We start from the raw sequence: 23,993 nt of genomic DNA on the forward strand, positions 1-23,993 counted from the left end.
AGTAAAGAGCAGTGAGCTACCTCAGTAAACAGCAGTGAGCCATCTCAGGAAACAGCAGCAAACCACCTCAGTAAATAGTAACGAGCCACCTCAGTAAACAGCAGCGAGCCACCTCAGTAAATAGTAACGAGCCACCTCAGTAAAAAGCAGCAAGCAACCTCAGTAAACTGCAGTGAGCCACTTAATAAAAAGCTGTGAGCCAACTCAGTAAAAAGCAGCAAGCCACCTCAGGAAACAGCAGCAAGCCACCTCAGTAAATAGTAATGAGCTACTTCAATAAACAGCAGCAAGCCACCTTAGTATGTAGCAGCAAGCTACTTCAGTAAACAGCAGTGGGTGATCTCAGTAAAAAGTAGTGAGCCACCTCAGTATACAGCAGTGAGCCAACTCAGTAAACAGCAGTGAGCCACCTCAGTAAACAACAGCGAGCCAACTCAGTAAACAGCAGCGAGTCACCTCAGTGAACAGCAGCGAGCCAGCTAAGTAAACAGCCATGAGACACCTCGTTAAACAGCAGTGAGCCACCTCAGTAAACCACAGCGTGCCATCTTAGTACACAGCAGCAAACCACCTCAGTAGACAGCAGCAAGCCACCGCATTATATAGCAGCGAGCCAACTCAGTATATTGCAATGAGCCACTTCAGTAAACAGCAGCGAGCCAGCTCTGTATATAGAAGTGAGCTAGCTCAGTAAACAGCAGCAGCCACATCAGTAAAGAGCAGCGAGCCACCTCAGTATATAGCAGCGAGCCACCTCAGTAAACAGCAGTGAGCCACCTCAGTAAACAGCAGCGAGCCACCTCAGTTAACAGGATTGACCTTACTCAGTAACAGCACGAGCCACCTCAGTATATAGCAGCGAGCCACCTCAATAAATAGCAGCGAGCCACCTCAGTAAACAACAGCGAGCCACCTTAGTAAACAATGGATAGCCACCTCAATAAACAGCAACGGGCAACCTCAGTAAAAAGCAGCGAGCCACCTCAGTATATTGCAGTGAGCCTCCTCAGTAAACAGCAGCAAGCCACCTCTCTAAACAGCAGCGAGCCAACTCGTTAAACAGCCGTGAGCCACCTCAGTAAACAGCAGTAAGACACCTTAGTAAACAATAGATAGCCACTTAAGTATACAGCAGTGAGCCACCTCAGTAAACAGCAGCAAGCAAGCTCAGTAAAATTCCGAGAGCCACTTCAGTAATCAGCAGCGAGCCACCTCAGTAAACAGCAGCGAGCCACATCAGTAAAGAGCAGCGAATCACCTCAGTATATAGCAGTGAGCCACTTCAATAAGCAGCAGCAAGCCACCTTAGTATGTAGCAGCAAGCTACGTAAGTAAACAGCAGCGGGCGATCTCAGTAAAAAGTACTGAGCCACCTCAGTATACAGCAGTGAGCCACCTCAGTAAACAGCAGCGAGCCACCTCAGTAAATACTAACGAGCCACCTCAATATATAGCAGTGAGCCACCTCAATAAACAGCAGCGAGCCACTTCAATAAACAGCAGCAAGCCACCTAAGCATGTAGCAGCAAGCTAGGTCAGTAAACAGCAGCGGGCGATCTCAGTAAAAAGTAGTGAGCCACTTCAGTATACAGCAATGAGCCACCTCAGTAAACAACAGCGAGCCAACTCAGTACACAGCAGCGAGCCACCTTAGTAAACAGCAGCGATCCACCTCAGTAAACAGCCGCGAGACACCTCCTTAAACAGCAGTGAGCAACATCAGTAAACCACAGCGAGCCATCTTAGTGTAGAGCAGCAAACCACCTCAGTATACAGCAGCAAGCCACCGCATTATATAGCAGCGAGCCATCTCAGTATATTGCAGTGAGCCATTTCAGTAAAGAGCAGCGAGCCAGCTCTGTATATAGCAGTGAGCTAGCTCAGTAAACAGCAGTGAGCCACATCAGTAAAGAGCAGCGAGCCACCTCAGTATATAGCAGCGAGCCACCTCAGTAAACAGCAGTGAGCCACCTCAGTAAAGAGGAGCGAGCCACCTCAGTAAAGAGGAGTGAGCCACCTCAGTAAAAAGCAGCGAGCCACCTCAGTAAAGAGCAGTGAGCCACCTCAGTAAACAGCAGCGAGCCACCTCAATATATAGCAGCGAGCCACCTCAGTAAAGAGGAGCGAGCCACCTCAGTAAAGAGGAGTGAGCCACCTCAGTAAAAAGCAGCGAGCCACCTCAGTAAAGAGCAGTGAGCCACCTCAGTAAACAGCAGTGAGCCATCTCAGGAAACAGCAGCAAACCACCTCAGTAAATACTAAAAGCCACCTCAGTAAACAGCAGCGAGCCACCTCAGTAAATAGTAACGAGCCACCTCAGTAAAGAGCAGCGAGCCAGCTCTGTATATAGCAGTGAGCTAGCTCAGTAAACAGCAGTGAGCCACATCAGTAAAGAGCAGCGAGCCACCTCAGTATATAGCAGCGAGCCACCTCAGTAAACAGCAGTGAGCCACCTCAGTAAACAGCAGTGAGCCACCTCAGTAAACAGCAGCGAGCCACCTCAGTAAACAGCCGTGATCCACCTCAGTAAACAGCAGCAAGCCACCTTAGTAAACCATAGATAGCCACCTCAATAAACAGCAATGGGCCACCTCAGTAAACAGCACGAGCAACCTCATTATATTGCAGTGAGCCTCCTCAGTAAACAGCAGCGAGCCACCACAGTAAACAGCATGAGCCATCTCAGTATATTGCAGTGAGCCTCCTCAGTAAACAGCAGCAAGCCACCTCTCTAAACAGCAGCCAGCCAACTCGGTAAACAGCCACGAGCCACCTCAGTAAACAGCAGCAAGACACCTTAGTAAACAATAGATAGCCACTTCAGTATACAGCAGTGAGGCACCTCAGTAAACAGCAGCGAGCCACTTCAGTAACAGCAATGAGCCACCTCAGTAAAGAGCATCGAGCCACCTCAGTAAACAGAAGCAAGCCACTTCAGGAAACAGCATTGAGCCACCTCACTAATTTGCAGAGAGCCACCTCAGTAAACAGCAGCGAGCCACCTCAGTAAATAGTAATGAGCCACCTCAGTAAATAGTAATGAGCCACCTCAGTAAACAGCAGCGAGCCACCTCAGTATGTAGCAGCGAGCCACCTCAGTAAGTAGTAACGAGCAACCTCAGTAAACAGCAGCAAGCCACCTCAGTAAATAGTAATGAGCCATCTCAGTAAAAAGCAGCGAGCAACCTCAGTAAACTGCAGTCAGCGACCTCAATAAAAAGCAGCGAGCCAACTCAGTAAAAAGCAGCGATCCACCTCAGGAAACAGCAGCAAGCCACCTCAGTAAATAGTAATGAGCCGCTTCAATAAACAGCAGCAAGCCACCTTAGTATGTAGCAGCAAGCTACGTCAGTAAACAGCAGTGGGTGATCTCAGTAAAAAGTAGTGAGCCACCTCAGTATACAGCAGGGGGCCACCTCAGTAAACAGCAGTGAGCCATCTCAGTAAATAGTAACGAGCCACCTCAATATATAGCAGTGAGCCACCTCAATAAACAGCAGCGAGCCACCTCAGTAAATAGTAATGAGCCACCTCAATATATAGCAGCGAGCCAACTCAGTAAACAGCAATGAGCCACTTCAATAAACAGCAGCAAGCCACCTTAGTATGTAGCAGCAAGCTACGTCAGTAAACAGCAGCGGGCGATCTCAGTAAAAAGTAGTGAGCCACTTCAGTATACAGCAGTGAGCCACCTCAGTAAACAACAGCGAGCCAACTCAGTAAACAGCAGCGAATCACCTCAGTAAACAGCAGCGAGCCACCTCAGTAAACAGCCATGAGACAACTCGTTAAACAGCAGTGGGCCACCTCAGTAAACCACAGCGAGCCATCTTAGTACACAACAGCAAACCACCTCAGTATACAGCAGCAAGCCACCGGATTATTTAGCAGCGAGCCATCTCAGTATATTGCAATGAGCCACTTCAGTAAACAGCAGCGAGCCAGCTCTGTATATAGCAGTGAGCTAGCTCAGTAAACAGCAGCGAGCCACATCAGTAAAGAGCAGCGAGCCACCTCAGTATATAGCAGTGAGCCACCTCAGTAAACAGCAGCGAGCCACCTCAGTTAACAGGATTGACCTTCCTCAGTAACAGCACGAGCCACCTCAGTATATAGCAGAGAGCCACCTCAATAAACAACAACGAGCCACCTCAGTAAAAAGCAGCGAGCCACCTCAGTATATTGCAGTGAGCCTCCTCAGTAAACAGCAGCGAGCCACCTCTCGAAACAGCAGCGAGCCAACTCGGTAAACAGCCGCGAACCACCTCAGTAAACAGAAGTAAGACACCTTAGTAAACAATATATAGCGACTTCAGTAGACAGCAGTGAGCCACCTCAGTAAACAACAGCGAGCAAGCTCAGTAAAAATCCGAGAGCCACCTCAGTAAACAGCAGCGAGCCACTTCAGTAACAGCAGTGAGCCACCTCAGTAAAGAGCATCGAGCCACCTCAGTAAAGAGCATCGAGCCACTTCAGGAAACAGCATTGAGCAACCTCAGTAATTTGCAGAGAGCCACCTCAGTAAACAGCAGCGAGCAACCTCAGTATGTAGCAGCGAGCCACCTCAGTAAATAGTAACGAGCCACCTCAGTAAGTAGTAACGAGCCACCTCAGTAAACAGCAGCGAGCCACCTCAGTAAACAGCAGCGAGCCACCTCAGTAAATAGTAACGAGCCACCTCAGTAAAAAGCAGCAAGCAACCTCAGTAAACTGCAGTGAGCCACTTAATAAAAAGCAGTGAGCCAACTCAGTAAAAAGCAGCAAGCCACCTCAGGAAACAGCAGCAAGCCACCTCAGTAAATAGTAATGAGCCACTTCAATAAACAGCAGCAAGCCACCTTAGTATGTAGCAGCAAGCTACTTCAGTAAACAGCAGTGGGTGATCTCAGTAAAAAGTAGTGAGCCACCTCAGTATACAGCATTGAGCCACCTCAGTATACAGTAGTGAGCCACCTCAGTAAACAGCAGTGAGCCACCTCAGTAAACAACAGCGAGCCAGCTCAGTAAACAGCAGCGAGTCATCTTAGTAAACAGCAGCGAGCCACCTGAGTAAACAGCAGGGAGCCACCTGAGTAAACAGCAGCGAGCCAACTCAGTAAACAGCCATGAGACACCTCGTTAAACAGCAGTGAGCCACCTCAGTAAACCACTGCGAGCCATCTTAGTACACAGCAGCAAACCACCTCAGTAGACAGCAGCAAGCCACCGCATTATATAGCAGTGAGCCATCTCAGTCTATTGCAATGAGCCACTTCAGTAAACAGCAGCGAGCCAGCTCTGTATATAGCAGTGAGTTAGCTCAGTAAACAGCAGCAGCCACATCAGTAAAGAGCAGCGAGCCACCTCAGTATATAGCAGCGAGCCACCTCAGTAAACAGCAGTGAGCCACCTCAGTAAGCAGCAGCGAGCCACCTCAGTTAACAGGATTGACCTTCCTCAGTAACAGCACGAGCCACCTCAGTATATAGCAGAGAGCCACCTCAATAAACAACAGCGAGCCACCTCAGTAAACAGCAGCGAGCCACCTCAGTATATTGCAGTGAACCTCCTCAGTAAACAGCAGCGAGCCACCTCTCGAAACAGCAGCGAGCCAACTCGGTAAACAGCCGCGAGCCACCTCAGTAAACAGCAGCAAGACACCTTAGTAAACAATAGATAGCCCTTTCAGTATACAGCAGTGAGCCACCTCAGTAAACAGCCGCGAGCAAGCTCAGTAAAATTCCGAGAGCCACCTCAATAATCAGCAGCGAGCCACCTCAGTAAACAGCAGCGAGCCACCTCAGTATAAAGCAGCGAGCCACCTCAGTATAAAGCAGCGAGCCACCTCAGTACACAGCAGTGAGCCACCTCAGTAAACAGCAGCAAGCCACCTTAGTATGTAGCAGCAAGCTACGTCAGTAAACAGCAGCGGGCGATCTCAGTAAAAAGTAGTGAGCCACCTCACTATACAGCAGTGAGCCACCTCAGTAATCAGCAGTGAGCCACCTCAATAAACAGCCGCGAGCAACCTCAGTAAATAGTAACGAGCCACCTCAATATGTAGCAGTGAGCCACCTCAATAAACAGCAGAGAGCAACCTCTCTAAACAGCAGCGAGCCAACTCGGTAAACAGCCACGAGCCACCGCAGTAAACAGAAGCAAGACACCTTAGTAAACAATAGATAGCCACATCAGTCTACAGCAGTGAACCACCTCAGTAAACAACAGCGAGCAAGCTCAGTAAAAATCCGAGAGCCACCTCAGTAAACAGCAGCGAGCCATTTCAGTAAACAGCAGTGAGCCACCTCAGTAAACAGCAGCGAGCCACCTCAGTAAACAGCAGCGAGCCACCTCAGTAAACAGCCACGAGATACCTCCTTAAACAGCAGTGAGCAACCTCAGTAAGCCACAGCGAGCCATCTTAGTATAGAGTAGCAAACCACCTCAGCATACAGCAGCAAGCCACCGCATTATATAGCAGAGAGCCATCTCAGTATATTGCAGTGAGCCACTTCAGTAAAGAGCAGCGAGCTAGCTCTGTATATAGCTGTGAGCTAGCTCAGTAAACAGAAGTGAGCGACATCAGTAAACAGCAGCGAGCCACCTCAGTAAACAGCCACGAGCCACCTCAGTAAACAGCAGCAAGCCACCTTAGTAAACCATAGATAGCCACCTCAATAAACAGCAGAGAGCCACCTCAATAAACAGCAGAGAGCCACCACAGTAAACAGCAGTGGGCCACCTCAGTAATCAGCAGCCAGCCACCTCAGTAAAAAGCAGCGAGCCACCTCAGCAAAAAGCAGCGAGCCACCTCAGCACACAGCAGCGAGCCACCTCAGCACACAGCAGCGAGCCACCTCAGTAAACAGCAGTGAGCCACATCAATAAACAGCAGCAAGCCACCTTAGTATGAAGCAGCAAGCTACGTCAGTAAACAGCAGCGGGCAATCTCAGTAAAAAGTAGTGAGCCACCTCACTATACAGCAGTGAGCCACCTCAGTAATCAGCAGTGAGCCACCTCAATAAACATCTGCGAGCCACCTCAGTAAATAGTAACGAGCCACCTCAATATGTAGCAGTGAGCCACCTCAGTAAATAGTAATGAGCCACCTCAATATATAGCAGCGAGCCACCTCAGTACACAGCAGCGAGCCACCTCAATAAACAGCAGCGAGCCACCTCAGTAAATAGTAATGAGCCACCTCAATATATAGCAGCGAGCCACCTCAGTAAACAGCAGTGAGCAACTTCAATAAACAGCATTGAGCCACCTCAGTAATTTGCAGAGAGCCACCTCAGTAAACAGCAGTGAGCCACCTCAGTATGTAGTAGCAAGCCACCTCAGTAAATAGTAACGAGCAACCTCAGTAAACAGCAGCGAGCCACCTCAGTAAACAGCAGCGAGCCACCTCAGTAAATAGTAACGAGCAACCTCAGTAAACAGCAGCAAGCCACCTTAGTATGTAGCAGCAAGCTACGTCAGTAAACAGCAGCGGGCAATGTCAGTAAAAAGTAGTGAGCCACCTCAGTATACAGCAGTGAGCCACCTCAGTAAACAGCAGCGAGCCACCTCAGTAAATAGTAACGAGCCACCTCAATATATAGCAGTGAGCCACCTCAATAAACAGCAGCGAGCCACCTCAGTAAATAGTAATGAGCCACCTCAATATATTGCAGCGAGCCACCTCAGTAATGAGCCACTTCAATAAACAGCAGCAAGCCACCTTAGTATGTAGCAGCAAGCTACGTCAGTAAACAGTAAACAGCAGTGGGCGATCTCAGTAAAAAGTAGTGAGCCACCTCATTATACAGCAGTGAGCCACCTCAGTAAAAGACAGCGAGCCAACTCAGTAAACAGCAGCGAGCCAGCTTAGTAAACAGCAGCGAGCCACCTCAGTAAACAGCCGTGAGACACCTCCTTAAACAGCAGTGAGCAACCTCAGTAAACCACAGCGAGCCATCTTAGTATGGAGTAACAAACCACCTCAGTATACAGCAGCAAGCCAACGCATTATATATCAGCGAGCCATCTCAGTATATTGCAGTGATCCACTTCAGTAAAGAGCAGCGAGCCAGCTATGTATATAGCAGTGAGCTAGCTCAGTAAACAGCAGTGAGCCACATCAGTAAACAGCAGCGAGCCACCTCAGTTAACAGCAGAGAGCCACCTCAATAAACAGCAGCGATCCACCTCAGTAAACAGCCACGAGCCACCTCAGTAAACAGCAGCAAGCCACCTTAGTAAACCATAGATAGCCACCTCAATAAACAGCGGAGAGCCACCTCAATAAACAGCAGAGAGCCACCACAGTAAACAGCAGTGGGCCACCTCAGTAATCAGCAGCCAGCCACCTCAGTAATCAGCAGCGAGCCACCTCAGTAAACAGCAGCGAGCCACCTCAGTAAAAAGCAGCGAGCCACCTCAGTACACAGCAGCGAGCCACCTCAGTAAACAACAGTGAGCCACTTCAATAAAAAGCAGCAAGCCACCTTAGTATGTAGCAGCAAGCTACGTCAGTAAACAGCAGCGGGCGTTCTCAGTAAAAAGTAGTGAGCCACCTCACTATACAGCAGTGAGCCACCTCAGTAATCAGCAGTGAGCCACCTCAATAAACAGCCGCGAGCCACCTCAGTAAATAGTAACGAGCCACCTCAATATGTAGCAGTGAGCCACCTCAATAAACAGCAGCGAGCCACCTCAGTAAATAGTAATGAGCCACCTCAATATATAGCAGCGAGCCACCTCAGTACACAGCAGTGAGCCACCTCAATAAACAGCAGCGAGCCACCTCAGTAAATAGTAATGAGCCACCTCAATATGTGGCAGCGAGCCACCTCAGTAAACAGCAGTGAGCAACTTCAATAAACAGCATTGAGCCACCTCAGTAATTTGCAGAGAGCCACCTCAGTAAACAGCAGCGAGCCACCTCAGTATGTAGTAGCGAGCCACCTCAGTAAATAGTAACGAGCAACCTCAGTAAACAGCAGCGAGTCACCTCAGTATGTAGTAGCGAGCCACCTCAGTAAATAGTAACGAGCAACCTCAGTAAACAGCAGCGAGCCAACTCAGTATGTAGTAACGAGCCACCTCAGTAAACAGCAGCGTGCCACCTCAGTAAATAGTAATGAGCCATCTCAGTAAAAAGCAGCGAGCAACCTCAGTAAACTGTAGTCAGCGACCTCAATAAAAAGCAGCGAGCCCACTCAGTAAAAAGCAGTGAGCCACCTCAGGAAACAGCAGCAAGCCACCTCAGTAAATAGTAATGAGCCACTTCAATAAACAGCAGCAAGCCACCTTAGTATGTAGCAGCAAGCTACGTCAGTAAACAGCAGCGGGCGTTCTCAGTAAAAAGTAGTGAGCCACCTCACTATACAGCAGTGAGCCACCTCAGTAATCAGCAGTGAGCCACCTCAATAAACAGCCGCGAGCCACCTCAGTAAATAGTAACGAGCCACCTCAATATGTAGCAGTGAGCCACCTCAATAAACAGCAGCGAGCCACCTCAGTAAATAGTAATGAGCCACCTCAATATATAGCAGCGAGCCACCTCAGTACACAGCAGTGAGCCACCTCAATAAACAGCAGCGAGCCACCTCAGTAAACAGCAGCGAGCCACCTCAGTAAATAGTAACGAGCAACCTCAGTAAACAGCAGCAAGCCACCTTAGTATGTAGCAGCAAGCTACGTCAGTAAACAGCAGCGGGCAATGTCAGTAAAAAGTAGTGAGCCACCTCAGTATACAGCAGTGAGCCACCTCAGTAAACAGCAGCGAGCCACCTCAGTAAATAGTAACGAGCCACCTCAATATATAGCAGTGAGCCACCTCAATAAACAGCAGCGAGCCACCTCAGTAAATAGTAATGAGCCACCTCAATATATTGCAGCGAGCCACCTCAGTAAAGAGCCACTTCAATAAACAGCAGCAAGCCACCTTAGTATGTAGCAGCAAGCTACGTCAGTAAACAGTAAACAGCAGTGGGCGATCTCAGTAAAAAGTAGTGAGCCACCTCATTATACAGCAGTGAGCCACCTCAGTAAAAGACAGCGAGCCAACTCAGTAAACAGCAGCGAGCCAGCTTAGTAAACAGCAGCGAGCCACCTCAGTAAACAGCCGTGAGACACCTCCTTAAACAGCAGTGAGCAACCTCAGTAAACCACAGCGAGCCATCTTAGTATGGAGTAACAAACCACCTCAGTATACAGCAGCAAGCCGACGCATTATATATCAGCGAGCCATCTCAGTATATTGCAGTGATCCACTTCAGTAAAGAGCAGCGAGCCAGCTATGTATATAGCAGTGAGCTAGCTCAGTAAACAGCAGTGAGCCACATCAGTAAACAGCAGCGAGCCACCTCAGTTAACAGCAGAGAGCCACCTCAATAAACAGCAGCGATCCACCTCAGTAAACAGCCACGAGCCACCTCAGTAAACAGCAGCAAGCCACCTTAGTAAACCATAGATAGCCACCTCAATAAACAGCGGAGAGCCACCTCAATAAACAGCAGAGAGCCACCAGAGTAAACAGCAGTGGGCCACCTCAGTAATCAGCAGCCAGCCACCTCAGTAATCAGCAGCGAGCCACCTCAGTAAACAGCAGCGAGCCACCTCAGTAAAAAGCAGCGAGCCACCTCAGTACACAGCAGCGAGCCACCTCAGTAAACAACAGTGAGCCACTTCAATAAAAAGCAGCAAGCCACCTTAGTATGTAGCAGCAAGCTACGTCAGTAAACAGCAGCGGGCGTTCTCAGTAAAAAGTAGTGAGCCACCTCACTATACAGCAGTGAGCCACCTCAGTAATCAGCAGTGAGCCACCTCAATAAACAGCAGCGAGCCACCTCAGTAAATAGTAACGAGCCACCTCAATATGTAGCAGTGAGCCACCTCAATAAACAGCAGCGAGCCACCTCAGTAAATAGTAATGAGCCACCTCAATATATAGCAGCGAGCCACCTCAGTACACAGCAGTGAGCCACCTCAATAAACAGCAGCGAGCCACCTCAGTAAATAGTAATGAGCCACCTCAATATGTGGCAGCGAGCCACCTCAGTAAACAGCAGTGAGCAACTTCAATAAACAGCATTGAGCCACCTCAGTAATTTGCAGAGAGCCACCTCAGTAAACAGCAGCAAGCCACCTCAGTATGTAGTAGCGAGCCACCTCAGTAAATAGTAACGAGCAACCTCAGTAAACAGCAGCGAGTCACCTCAGTATGTAGTAGCGAGCCACCTCAGTAAATAGTAACGAGCAACCTCAGTAAACAGCAGCGAGCCAACTCAGTATGTAGTAACGAGCCACCTCAGTAAACAGCAGCGTGCCACCTCAGTAAATAGTAATGAGCCATCTCAGTAAAAAGCAGCGAGCAACCTCAGTAAACTGTAGTCAGCGACCTCAATAAAAAGCAGCGAGCCCACTCAGTAAAAAGCAGTGAGCCACCTCAGGAAACAGCAGCAAGCCACCTCAGTAAATAGTAATGAGCCACTTCAATAAACAGCAGCAAGCCACCTTAGTATGTAGCAGCAAGCTACGTCAGTAAACAGCAGTGGGTGATCTCAGTAAAAAGTAGTGAGCCACCTCAGTATACAGCAATGAGCCACCTCAGTAAACAGCAGCGAGCCATCTCAGTAAATAGTAACGAGCCACCTCAATATATAGCACTGAGCCACCTCAATAAACAGCAGCGAGCCACCTCAGTAAATAGTAATGAACCACCTCAATATATAGCAGCAAGCCAACACAGTAAACAGCAGTGAGCCAAATCAATAAACAGCAGCAAGCCACCTTAGTACGTAGCAGCAAGCTACGTCAGTAAACAGCAGCGGGCGATCTCAGTAAAAAGTAGTGAGCCACTTCAGTATACAGCAGTGAGCCACCTCAGTAAACAACAGCGAGCTAACTCAGTAAACAGCAGCGAGTCACCTCAGTAAACAGCAGCGAGCCACCTCAGTAAACAGCCGCGATTTACCTCCTTAAACAGCAGTGAGCAACCTCAGTAAACCACAGCGAGCCATCTTAGTATGGAGTAGCAAACCACCTCAGTATACAGCAGCAAGCCACCGCATTATATGGCAGCGAGCCATCTGAGTATATTGCAGTGAGCCACTTCAGTAAAGAGCAGCGAGCCAGCTCTGTATGTAGCAGTGAGCTAGCTCAGTAAACAGCAGTGAGCCACCTCAGTAAACAGCCGCGAGCCACCTCAGTAAACAGCAGCAAGCCACCTTAGTAAACCATAGATAGCCACGTCAATAAACAGCAGAGAGCCACCTCAATAAACAGCAGAGAGCCACCACTGTAAAAAGCAGTGGGCCACTTCAGTAATTAGCAGCCAGCCACCTCAGTAAACAGCAGCGAGCCACCTCAGTAAAAAGCAGCAAGTAACCTCAGCACACAGCAGCGAGCCACCTCAGTAAACAGCAGTGAGCCACTTCAATAAACAGCAGCAAGCCACCTTAGTATGTAGCAGCAAGCTACGTCAGTAAACAGCAGCGGGCATTCTCAGTAAAAAGTAGTGAGCCACCTCACTATGCAGCAGTGAGCCAGCTCAGTAATCAGCAGTGAGCCACCTCAATAAACAGCCGCGAGCCACCTCAGTAAATAGTAACGAGCCACCTCAATATGTAGCAGTGAGCCACCTCAATAAACAGCAGCGAGACACCTCAGTAAATAGTAATGAGCCACCTCAATATATAGCAGCGAGCCACCTCAGTACACAGCAGCGAGCCAAATCAATAAACAGCAGCGAGCTACCTCAGTAAATAGTAATGAGCCACTTCAATAAACAGCAGCAAGCCACCTTAGTATGTAGCAGCAAGCTACGTCAGTAAACAGCAGTGGATGATCTCAGTAAAAAGAAGTGAGCCACCTCAGTATACAGCAGTGAGCCACCTCAGTAAACAGCAGTGAGCCATCTCAGTAAATAGTAACGAGCCACCTCAATATATAGCAGCGAGCCAACTCAGTAAACAACAGTGAGCCACTTCAATAAACAGCAGCAAGCCACCTTAGTATGTAGCAGCAAGCTACGTCAGTAAACAGCAGTGGGCAATCTCAGTAAAAAGTAGTGAGCCACCTCACTATACAGCAGTGAGCCACCTCAGTAATCAGCAGTGAGCCACCTCAGTAAACAGCCGCGAGCCACCTCAGTAAACAGCTGCGAGCCACCTCAGTAAATAGTAACGAGCCACCTCAATATGCAGCAGTGAGCCACCTCAATAAACAGCAGCGAGCCACCTCAGTAAATAGTAATGAGCCACCTCAATATATAGCAGCGAGCCACCTCAGTACACAGCAGCGAGCCACCTCAATAAACAGCAGCGAGCCACCTCAGTAAATAGTAATGAGCCACCTCAATATATAGCAGCGAGCCACCTCAGTAAACAGCAGTGAGCAACTTCAATAAACAGCATTGAGCCACCTCAGTAATTTGCAGAGAGCCACCTCAGTAAACAGCAGCGAGCCACCTCAGTATGTAGTAGCAAGCCACCTCAGTAAATAGTAACGAGCAACCTCAGTAAACAGCAGCGATCAACCTCAGTATGTAGTAGCGAGCCACCTCAGTAAATACTAACGAGCCACCTCAGTAAATAGCAGCGAGCCACCTCAGTAACCAGCAGCAAGCCACCTCAGTAAATAGTAATGAGCCACTTCAATAAACAGCAGCAAGCCACCTTAGTATGTAGCAGCAAGCTACGTCAGTAAACAGCAGTGGGTGATCTCAGTAAAAAGTAGTGAGCCACCTCAGTATACAGCAGTGAGCCACCTCAGTAAACAGCAGTGAGCCATCTCAGTAAATAGTAACGAGCCACCTCAATATATAGCAGCGAGCCAACTCAGTAAACAACAGTGAGCCACTTCAATAAACAGCAGCAAGCCACCTTAGTATGTAGCAGCAAGCTACGTCAGCAAACAGCAGTGGGCGATCTCAGTAAAAAGTAGTGAGCCACTTCAGTATACAGCAGTGAGCCACCTAAGTAAACAACAGCGAGCCAATTCAGTAAACAGCAGCGAGTCACCTCAGTAAACAGCAGCGAGCCACCTCAGTAAACAGCCGCGAGACACCTCCTTAAACAGCAGGGAGCAACCTCAGTAAACCACAGCGAGCCATCTTAGTATAGAGTAGCAAACCACCTCAGTATACAGCAGCAAGCCACCGCATTATATAGCAGCGAGCCATCTCAGTATATTGCAATGAGCCACTTCAGTAAAGAGCAGCGAGCCAGTTCTGTATATAGCAATGAGCTAGCTCAGTAAACAGCAGTGAGCCACATCAGTAAAGAGCAGCGAGCCACCTCAGTATATAGCAGCGAGCCACCTCAGTAAACAGCAGTGAGCCACCTCAGTAAACAGCAGCTAGCCACCTCAGTTAACAGCAGAGAGCCACCTCAATAAACAGCAGCCAGCCACCTCAGTAAACAGCCTCGAGCCACCTCGGTAAACAGCAGCAAGCCACCTTAGTAAACCATAGATAGCCACCTCAATAAACAGCAGAGAGCGACCTCAATAAACAGCAGAGAGCCACCACAGTAAACAGCAGTGGGCCACTTCAGTAATCAGTAGCCAGCCACCTCAGTAAACAGCAGCGAGCCACCCCAATAAAAAGCAGCGAGCCACCTCAGCACACAGCAGCGAGCCACCTCAGTAAACAGCAGCAAGCCACCTTAGTATGTAGCAGCAAGCTACGTCAGTAAACAGCAGCGGGCAATCTCAGTAAAACGTAGTGAGCCACGTCACTATACAGCAGTGAGCCACCTCAGTAATCAGCAGTGGGCCACCTCAATAAACAGCCGCGAGCCACCTCAGTAAATAGTAACGAGCCACCTCAATATGTAGCAGTGAGCCACCTCAATAAACAGCAGCGAGCCACCTCAGTAAATAGTAACGAGCCACCTCAATATGTAGCAGTGAGGCACCTCAATAATCAGCAGCGAGCCACCTCAGTAAATAGTAATGAGCCACCTCAATATATAGCAGCGAGCCACCTCAGTACACAGCAGCGAGCCACCTCAATAAACAGCAGCGAGCCACCTCAGTAAATAGTAATGAGCCACCTCAATATATAGCAGCGAGCCACCTCAGTAAACAGCAGTGAGCAACTTCAATAAACAGCATTGAGCCACCTCAGTAATTTGCAGAGAGCCACCTCAGTAAACAGCAGCAAGCCACCTCAGTATGTAGTAGCAAGCCACCTCAGTAAATAGTAACGAGCAACCTCAGTAAACAGCAGCGAGCCACCTCAGTATGTAGTAGCGAGCAACCTCAGTAAATACTAACGAGCCACCTCAGTAAACAGCAGCGAGCCACCTCAGTAACCAGATGCAAGCCACCTCAGTAAATAGTAATGAGCCACTTCAATAAACAGCAGCAAGCCACCTTAGTATGTAGCAGCAAGCTACGTCAGTAAACAGCAGTGGGTGATCTCAGTAAAAAGTAGTGAGCCACCTCAGTATACAGCAGTGAGCCACCTCAGTAAACAGCAGTGAGCCACCTCAGTAAATAGTAACGAGCCACCTCAATATATAGCAGCGAGCCAACTCAGTAAACAACAGTGAGCCACTTCAATAAACAGCAGCAAGCCACCTTAGTATGTAGCAGCAAGCTACGTCAGTAAACAGCAGCGGGCGATCTCAGGAAAAAGTAGTGAGCCACCTCACTATACAGCAGTGAGCCACCTCAGTAAACAGCAGCGAGTCACCTCAGTAAACAGCAGCGAGCCACCTCAGTAAACAGCCGCGAGACACCTCAGTAAACAGCCGCGAGACACCTCCTCAAACAGCAGTGAGCAACCTCAGTAAACCACAGCGAGCCATCTTAGTATAGAGTAGCAAACCACCTCAGAATACAGCAGCAAGCCACCGCATTATATAGCAGCGAGCCATCTCAGTATATTACACTGAGCCACTTCAGTAAAGAGCAGCGAGCCACCTCAGTATATAGCAGTGAGCCACCTCAGTAAACAGCAGTGAGCCACCTCAGTAAACAGCAGCGAGCCACCTCAGTTAACAGCAGCGAGCCACCTCAGTTAACAGCAGAGAGCCACCTCAATAAACTGCAGCGAGCCACATCAGTAAACAGCCGCGAGCTTCCTCACTAAACAGCAGCAAGCCACCTTAGTAAACCATAGATAGCCACCTCAATAAACAGCAGAGAGCCACCTCAATAAGCAGCAGAGAGCCACCACATTAAACAGCAGTGGGCCACCTCAGTAATCAGCAGCGAGCCACCTCAGTAAACAGCAGCGAGCCACCTGAGTAAACAGCCGCGAGACACCTCCTTAAACAGCAGTGAGCAACCTCAGTAAACCACAGCGAGCCATCTTAGTATAGAGTAGCAAACCACCTCAGTATACAGCAGCAAGCCACCGCATTATATAGCAACGAGCCATCTCAGTATATTGCAGTGAGCCACTTCAGTAAAAAGCAGCGAGCCAGCTCTGTATATAGCAGTGAGCTAGCTCAGTAAACAGCAGTGAGCCACATCAGTAAACAGCCGCGAGACACCTCAGTAAACAGCAGCAAGACACCTTAGTAAACAATAGATAGCCACTTCAGTATACAGCAGTGAGGCACCTCATTATCAGCAGCGAGCAAGCTCAGTAAAATTCCAAGAGCCACCTCAGTAAACAGCAGCGAACCATTTCAGAAGCAGCAATGAGCCACCTCAGTAAACAGCAGCACACCACCTTAGTATGTAGCAGCAAGCTACGTCAGTAAGCAGCAGTGGGTGATCTCAGTAAAAAGTAGTGATCCACCTCAGTATACTGCAGTGAGCCACCTCAGTAAACAGCAGTGAGCCACCTCAGAAAATAGTAATGAGCCACCGCAATATATAGCAGCGAGCCACCTCGGTAAACAGCAGTGAGCCCTTCAATAAACAGCAGCAAGCCACCATAGTATGTAGCAGCAAGGTACGTCAGTAAACAGCAGCGGGCGATCTCAGTAAAAAGTAGTGAGCCACTTCAGTATACAGCGGTGAGCCACCTCAGTAAATAACAGTGAGCCAACTCAGTAAACAGCAGCGAGTCACCTCAGTAAACAAAAGCGAGCCACCTCAGTAAACAAAAGCGAGACACCTCAGTAAACAGCAGCGAGCCACCTCAGTAAATAGTAACGAGCCACCTCAATATATAGCAGTGAGCCACCTCAATAAACAGCAGCGAGCCACCTCAGTAAATAGTAATGAGCCAACTCAATATATTGCAGCGAGCCACCTCAGTAAACAGCAGTGAGCCACTTCAATAAACAGCAGCAAGCCACCTTAGTATGTAGCAGCAAGCTACGTCAGTAAACAGCAGTGGGCGATCTCAGTAAAAAGTAGTGAGCCACCTCAGTATACAGCAGTGAGCCACCTCAGTAAACAACAGCGAGCCAACTCAGTAAACAGCAGTGAGCCACCTTAGTAAACAGCAGTGAGCCACCACAGTAAACAGCCGTGAGACACCTCCTTAAATAGCAGTGAGCAACCTCAGTAAACCACAGCGAGCCATCTTAGCATAGAGTAGCAAACCACCTCAGTATACAGCAGCAAGCAACCGCATTATATAGCAGCGAGCCATCTCAGTATATTACAGTGAGCCACTTCAGTAAAGAGCAGCGAGCCAGCTATGTATATAGCAGTGAGCTAGCTCAGTAAATAGCAGCGAGCCACCTCAGTAAACAGAAGTGAGCCACCTCAGTAAACAGCAGCGAGCCACCTCAGTAAACAGCCGCGAGCCACCTCAGTAGACAGCAGCACGCCACCTTAGTAAACCATAGATAGCCACCTCAATAAACAGCAGAGAGCCACCTCAATAAACAGCAGAGAGCCACCACAGTAAACAGCAGTGAGCCACCTCAGTAATCAGCAGCGAGCCACCTCAGTAAACAGCAGTGAGCCACTTCAATAAACAGCAGCAAGCCACCTTAGTATGTAGCAGCAAGCTACGTCAGTAAACAGCAGCGGGCGATCTCATTGAAAAGTAGTGAGCCACCTCAATATACAGCAGTGTGCCACCTCAGTAATCAGCAGTGAGCCACCTCAATAAACAGCCACGAGCCACCTCAGTAAATAGTAACGAGCCACCTCAATATATAACAGTGAGCCACCTCAATAAACAGCAGCGAGCCACCTCAGTAAATAGTAACGAGCTACCTCAGTACACAGCAGCGAGCCACCTCAGTAAATAGTAATAAGCCACCTCAATATATAGCAGCGAGCCACCTCAGTAAACAGCAGTGAGCAACTTCAATAAACAGCATTGAGCCACCTCAGTAATTTGCAGAGAGCCACCTCAGTAAACAGCAGCGAGCCACCTCAGTATGTAGTAGCGAGCCACCTCAGTAAATAGTAACAAGCAACCTCAGTAAACAGCAGCGAGTCACCTCAGTATGTAGTAGCGAGCCACCTCAGTAAATAGTAACGAGCCACCTCAGTAAACAGCAGTGAGCCACCTCAGTAAACAGCAGCGAGACACCTCAGTAAATAGTAATGAGCCATCTTAGTAAAAAGCAGCGAGCAACCTCAGTAAACTGTAGTCAGCGACCTCAATAAAAAGCAGCGAGCCCTCTCAGTAAAAAGCAGCGAGCCACCTCAGGAAACAGCAGCAAGCCACCTCAGTAAATAGTAATGAGCCACTTCAATAAACAGCAGCAAGCCACCTTAGTATGTAGCAGCAAGCTACGTCAGTAAACAGCAATGGGCGATCTCAGTAAAAAGTAGTGAGCCACCTCGGTATACAGCAGTGAGCCACCTCAGTAAATGACAGCGAGCCAACTCAGTAAACAGCAGCGAGCCACCTTAGTAAACAGCAGTGAGCCACCACAGTAAACAGCCGTGAGACACCTCCTTAAACAGCAGTGAGCAACCTCAGTAAACCACAGCGAGCCATCTTAGTATAGAGTAGCAAACCACCTCAGTATACAGCAGCAAGCCACCGCATTATATAGCAGCGAGCCATCTCAGTATATTGCAGTGAGCCACTTCAGTAAAGAGCAGCGAGCCAGCTATGTATATAGCAGTGAGCTAGCTCAGTAAACAGCAGTGAGCCACATCAGTAAACAGCAGCGAGCCACCTCAGTTAACAGCAGAGAGCCACCTCAATAAACAGCAGCGAGCCACCTCAGTAAACAGCCTCGAGCCACCTCAGTAGACAGCAGCAAGCCACCTTAGTAAACCATAGATAGCCACCTCAATAAACAGCAGAGAGCGACCTCAATAAACAGCAGAGAGCAACCACAGTAAACAGCAGTGGGCCACCTCAGTAATCAGCAGCGAGCCACCTCAGTAAACAGCAGCGAGCCACCCAGTAAAAAGCAGCGAGCCACCTCAGTACACAGCAGCGAGCCACCTCAGTAAACTGCAGTGAGCCACCTCAGTAAACAGCAGCGAGCCACCCAGTAAAAAGCAGCGAGCCACCTCAGTACACAGCAGCGAGCCACCTCAGTAAACAGCAGTGAGCCACCTCAGTAAACAGCAGCAAGCCACCTTAGTATGTAGCAGCAAGCTACGTCAGTAAACAGCAGCGGGCAATCTCAGTAAAAAGTAGTGAGCCACCTCAGTATACAGCAGTGTGCCACCTCAGTAATCAGCAGTGAGCCATCTCAGTAAATAGTAACGAGCCACCTCAATATATAGCAGTGAGCCACCTCAGTAAACAGCAGCGAGCCACCTCACTATTTAGTAACGAGCCACCTCAATATACAGCAGTGAGCCAACTCAGTAAACAGGAGTGAGCCACCTCAGTAAACAGCAGTAAGCCACTTCAATAAACAGCAGCAAGCCACCTTAGTATGTAGCAGCAAGCTACGTCAGTAAACAGCAGCGGGCGATCTCAGTAAAAAGTAGTGAGCCACCTCAGTAATCAGCAGTGAGCCACCTCAATAAACAGCCGCGAGCCACCTCAGTAAATAGTAATGAGCCACCTCAATATATAACAGTGAGCCTCCTCAGTAAACAGCAGTGACCAACTTCAATAAACAGCACTGAGCCATCTCAGTAATTTGCAGAGAGCCACCTCAGTAAATATTAACGAGCAACCTCAGTAAACAGCAGCGAGTCACCTCAGTATGTAGAGGCGAGGCACCTCAGTAAATAGTAACGAGCCACCTGAGTAAACAGCAGTGAGCCACCTAAGTAAACAGCAGTGAGCCACCTCAGTAAACAGCAGCGAGCCACCTCAGTAAATAGTAACGAGCAACCTCAGTAAACAGCAGCGAGCCACCTCAGTATCTAGTAGCGAGCCACCTCAGTAAATAGTAACGAGCCACCTCAGTAAACAGCAGCGAGCCACCTCAGTAAACAGCAGCGAGCCACCTCAGTAAATAGTAATGAGCCATCTCAGTAAAAAGCAGCGAGCAACCTCAGTAAACTGTAGTCAGCGACCTCAATAAAAAGCAGCGAGCCCACTCAGTAAAAAGCAGTGAGCCACCTCAGGAAAAAGCAGCAAGCCAACTCAGTAAATAGTAATGAGCCACTTCAATAAACAGCAGCAAGCCACCTTAGTATTTAGCAGCAAGCTACGTCAGTAAACAGCAGTGGGTGATCTCAGTAAAAAGTAGTGAGCCACCTCAGTATACAGCAGTGAGCCACCTCAGTAAACAGCAGCGAGCCACCTCAGTAAATAGTAACGAGCCACCTCAGTAAATAGTAACGAGCCACCTCAGTAAATAGTAACGAGCCACCTCAATATATAGCAGTGAGCCACCTCAATAAACAGCAGCGAGCCACCTCAGTAAATAGTAATGAGCCACCTCAATATATAGCAGTGAGCCAACTCAGTAAACAGCAGTGAGCCACTTCAATAAACAGCAGCAAGCCACCTTAGTATGTAGCAGCAAGCTACATCAGTAAACAGCAGCGGGCGATCTCAGTAAAAAGTAGTGAGCCACTTCAGTATACAGCAGTGAGCCACCTCAGTAAACAACAGCGAGCCAACTCAGTAAACAGCAGCGAGTCACCACAGTAAACAGCAGCGAGCCACCTCAGTATACAGCCGCGAGACACCTCCTTAAACAGCAGTGAGCAACCTCAGTAAACCACAGCGAGCCATCTTAGTATAGAGCAGCAAACCACCTCAGTATACAGCAGCAAGCCACCGCATTATATAGCAGCGACCCATCTCAGTGTATTACACTGAGCCACTTCAGTAAAGAGCAGCGAGCCAGCTCTGTATATAGCAGTGAGCTAGCTCAGTAAACAGCATGAGCCACTTCAGTAAAGACCAGCAAACCACCTAAGTATATAGCAGCGAGCCACCTCAGTAAACAGCAGCGAGACACCTCAGTAAATAGTAACGAGCCACCTCAGTGAAAAGCAGCGAGCAACCTCAGTAAAAAGCAGCGAGCTGTCTCAGGAAACAGCAGCAAGCCACCTCAGTAAATAGTAACGAGCCACCTCAGTAAACAGCAGCGAGCCACCTCAGTATGTAGCAGCAAGCTACGTCAGTAAACAGCAGCAGACGACCTCAGTAAACAGTAGTGAGCCACCTTAGTAAACTGCAGCGAGCCACAACAATAAGAAGCAGCGAGCCACTTCAGTAAACAGCAGCGAGCCACCTCAGTAAACAGCAGTGAGCCACCTCAGTAAAAAGCAGCGAGCCACCTCAGTAAAAAGCAGCAAGCCATCTAAGTAAACAGCAGTGAGCCACTTCAATAAACACCACCTAGCCACCTTAGTATGTAGCATCAAGCTATGTCAATAAACAGCAGTGGGCGATCTCAGTAAAAAGCAGTGAGCCACCTCACTATAAAGCAGTGAGCCACCTCAATAAACAGCCGCGAGCCACCTCAGTAAATAGTAACGAGCCACCTCAATATATAGCAGTGAGCCACCTCAATAAACAGCCGCGAGCCACCTCAGTAAATAGTAACGAGCCACCTCAATGTATAGCAGCGAGCCACCTCAGTAAAGTGCAGTGAGCCACTTGAATAAAAAGCAGCAAGCCACCTTAGTATGTAGCAGCGAGCTACGTCAGTAAACAGCAGTGGGCGATCTCAGTAAAAATTAGTGAGCCACTTCAGTATACAGCAGTGAGCCACCTCAGTAAACAACAGCGAGCCAACTCAGTTACCAGCAGCGATTCACCTCAGTAAACAGCAGCGAGCCACCTCAGTAAACAGCCGCGAGACACCTCGTTAAACAGCAGCGAGCAACCTCAGTAAACCACAGCGAGCCATCATTTATAGAGCAGCAAACCACCTCAGTATACAGTAGCAAGCCACCGCATTATATAGCAGCGAGCCATCTCAGTATATTGCAGTGAGCCACTTCAGTAAATAGCAGCGAGCCAGCTCTGTATATAGCAGTGAGCTAGCTCAGTAAACAGCAGTGAGCCACATCAGTATATAGCAGAGAGCCAGCACAGTAAACAGAAGTGAGCCACCTCAGTAATCAGCAGCGAGGCACCTCAGTTAACAGCAGCGAGCTACCTCAGTTAACAGCAGAGAACCACCTCAATAAACAGAAGCGAGCCACATCAGTAAACAGCCATGAGCCACCTCAGTAAACAGCAGAAAGCCACCTTAGTAAACCATTGATAGCCACCTCAATAAACAGCAATGGGCCACCTCAGTAAACAGCAGCGAGCCACCACAGTAAACAGCAAAAGCCACCTCAGTATATTGCAGTGAGCCTCCTCAGTAAACAGCAGCGAGCCACCTCAGTAAACAGCAGCGAGCCAACTCGGTAAACAGCAGCGAGCCAACTCGGTAAACAACAGCGAGCCAACTCAGTAAATAGTAACGAGCCACCTCAGTAAACAGCAGCGAGCCACCTCAGCAAACAGCAGCGAGCCAACTCGGTAAACAGCAGCGAGTCACCTCAGTAAACAGCAGCGAGCCAACTCAGTAAATAGTAACGAGCCACCTCAGTAAACAGCAGCGAGCAACCTCAGTAAATAGTAACGAGCCACCTCAGTAAACAGCAGCGAGCCACCTCAGTAAATAGTAACGAGCCACCTCAGTAAACAGCAGCGAGCCACCTCAGTAAATAGTAACGAGCCACCTCAGTAAACAGCAGCGAGCCAACTCGGTAAACAGCAGCGTGCCACCTCAGTAAATAGTAACGATCCACGTCAAAAATAGTAGCGAGCCACCTCAGTAAAAAGAAGCGAGCCAACTCAGTACACAGCAGAGAGCCACCTCAGTAAACAGCAGTGAGCCACCTCAGTAAACAGCAGTGAGCCACTTCAATAAACAGCAGCAAGCCACCTTACTATGTAGCAGCAAGCTACGTCAGTAAAAAGCAGCGGGCGATCTCAGTAAAAAGTAGTGAGCAACCTCAGTATACAGCAGTGAGCCACCTCAGTAAACAACAGCGAGCTAACTCAGTAAATAGTAACGAGCCACCTCAATATATAGCAGTGAGCCACCTCAGTAAACAGCAGCGAGCCAACTCAATAAAAAGCAGCGAGGCATCTCAGGAAACAGCAGCGAACCACCTCAGTAAACAGTAACGAGCCACCTCAGTAAACAGCAGCGAGCCACCTCTGTATGTAGCAGCAAGCTACGTCAGTAAACAGCAGTGGGCGATCTCAATAAACAGTAGTGTGCCACCTCAGAAAAATGCAGCGAACCACATCAATAAGAAGCAGCGAGCCACCTCAGTAAACAGCAGCGAGCCAACTCAGTAAACAGCAGACTCCCACCTCAGTAAACAGCAGTGAGCCACCTCAATAAACAGCAGTGAGCCACTTCAATAAACAGCAGTGAGCCACCTCAGTAAATAGTAACGAGCCACCTCAATATATAGCAGTGAGTCACCTCAATAAACAGCAGCGAGCCACCTCAGTAAATAGTAATGAGCCACCTCAATATATAGCAGCGGGCCACCTCAGTAAACAGCAGTGAGCCAATTCAATAAACAGCAGCGAGCCACCTTAGGATGCAGCAGCGAGCCACCACAGTAAACAGCAGTGAGCCACCTCAATAAACAGCAGTGAGCCACCTCAGTAAACAGCAGTGAGCCACCTCAGTAGACAGGAGTGAGCCTCCTCAGTAGACAGGAGTGAGCCTCCTCAGTAAACAGCAGCGAGCCACCTCAGTAA

Source organism: Carcharodon carcharias, chromosome 7, assembly GCF_017639515.1.
Source record: "Carcharodon carcharias isolate sCarCar2 chromosome 7, sCarCar2.pri, whole genome shotgun sequence".
Taxonomy (NCBI): Eukaryota; Metazoa; Chordata; class Chondrichthyes; order Lamniformes; family Lamnidae; genus Carcharodon; species Carcharodon carcharias.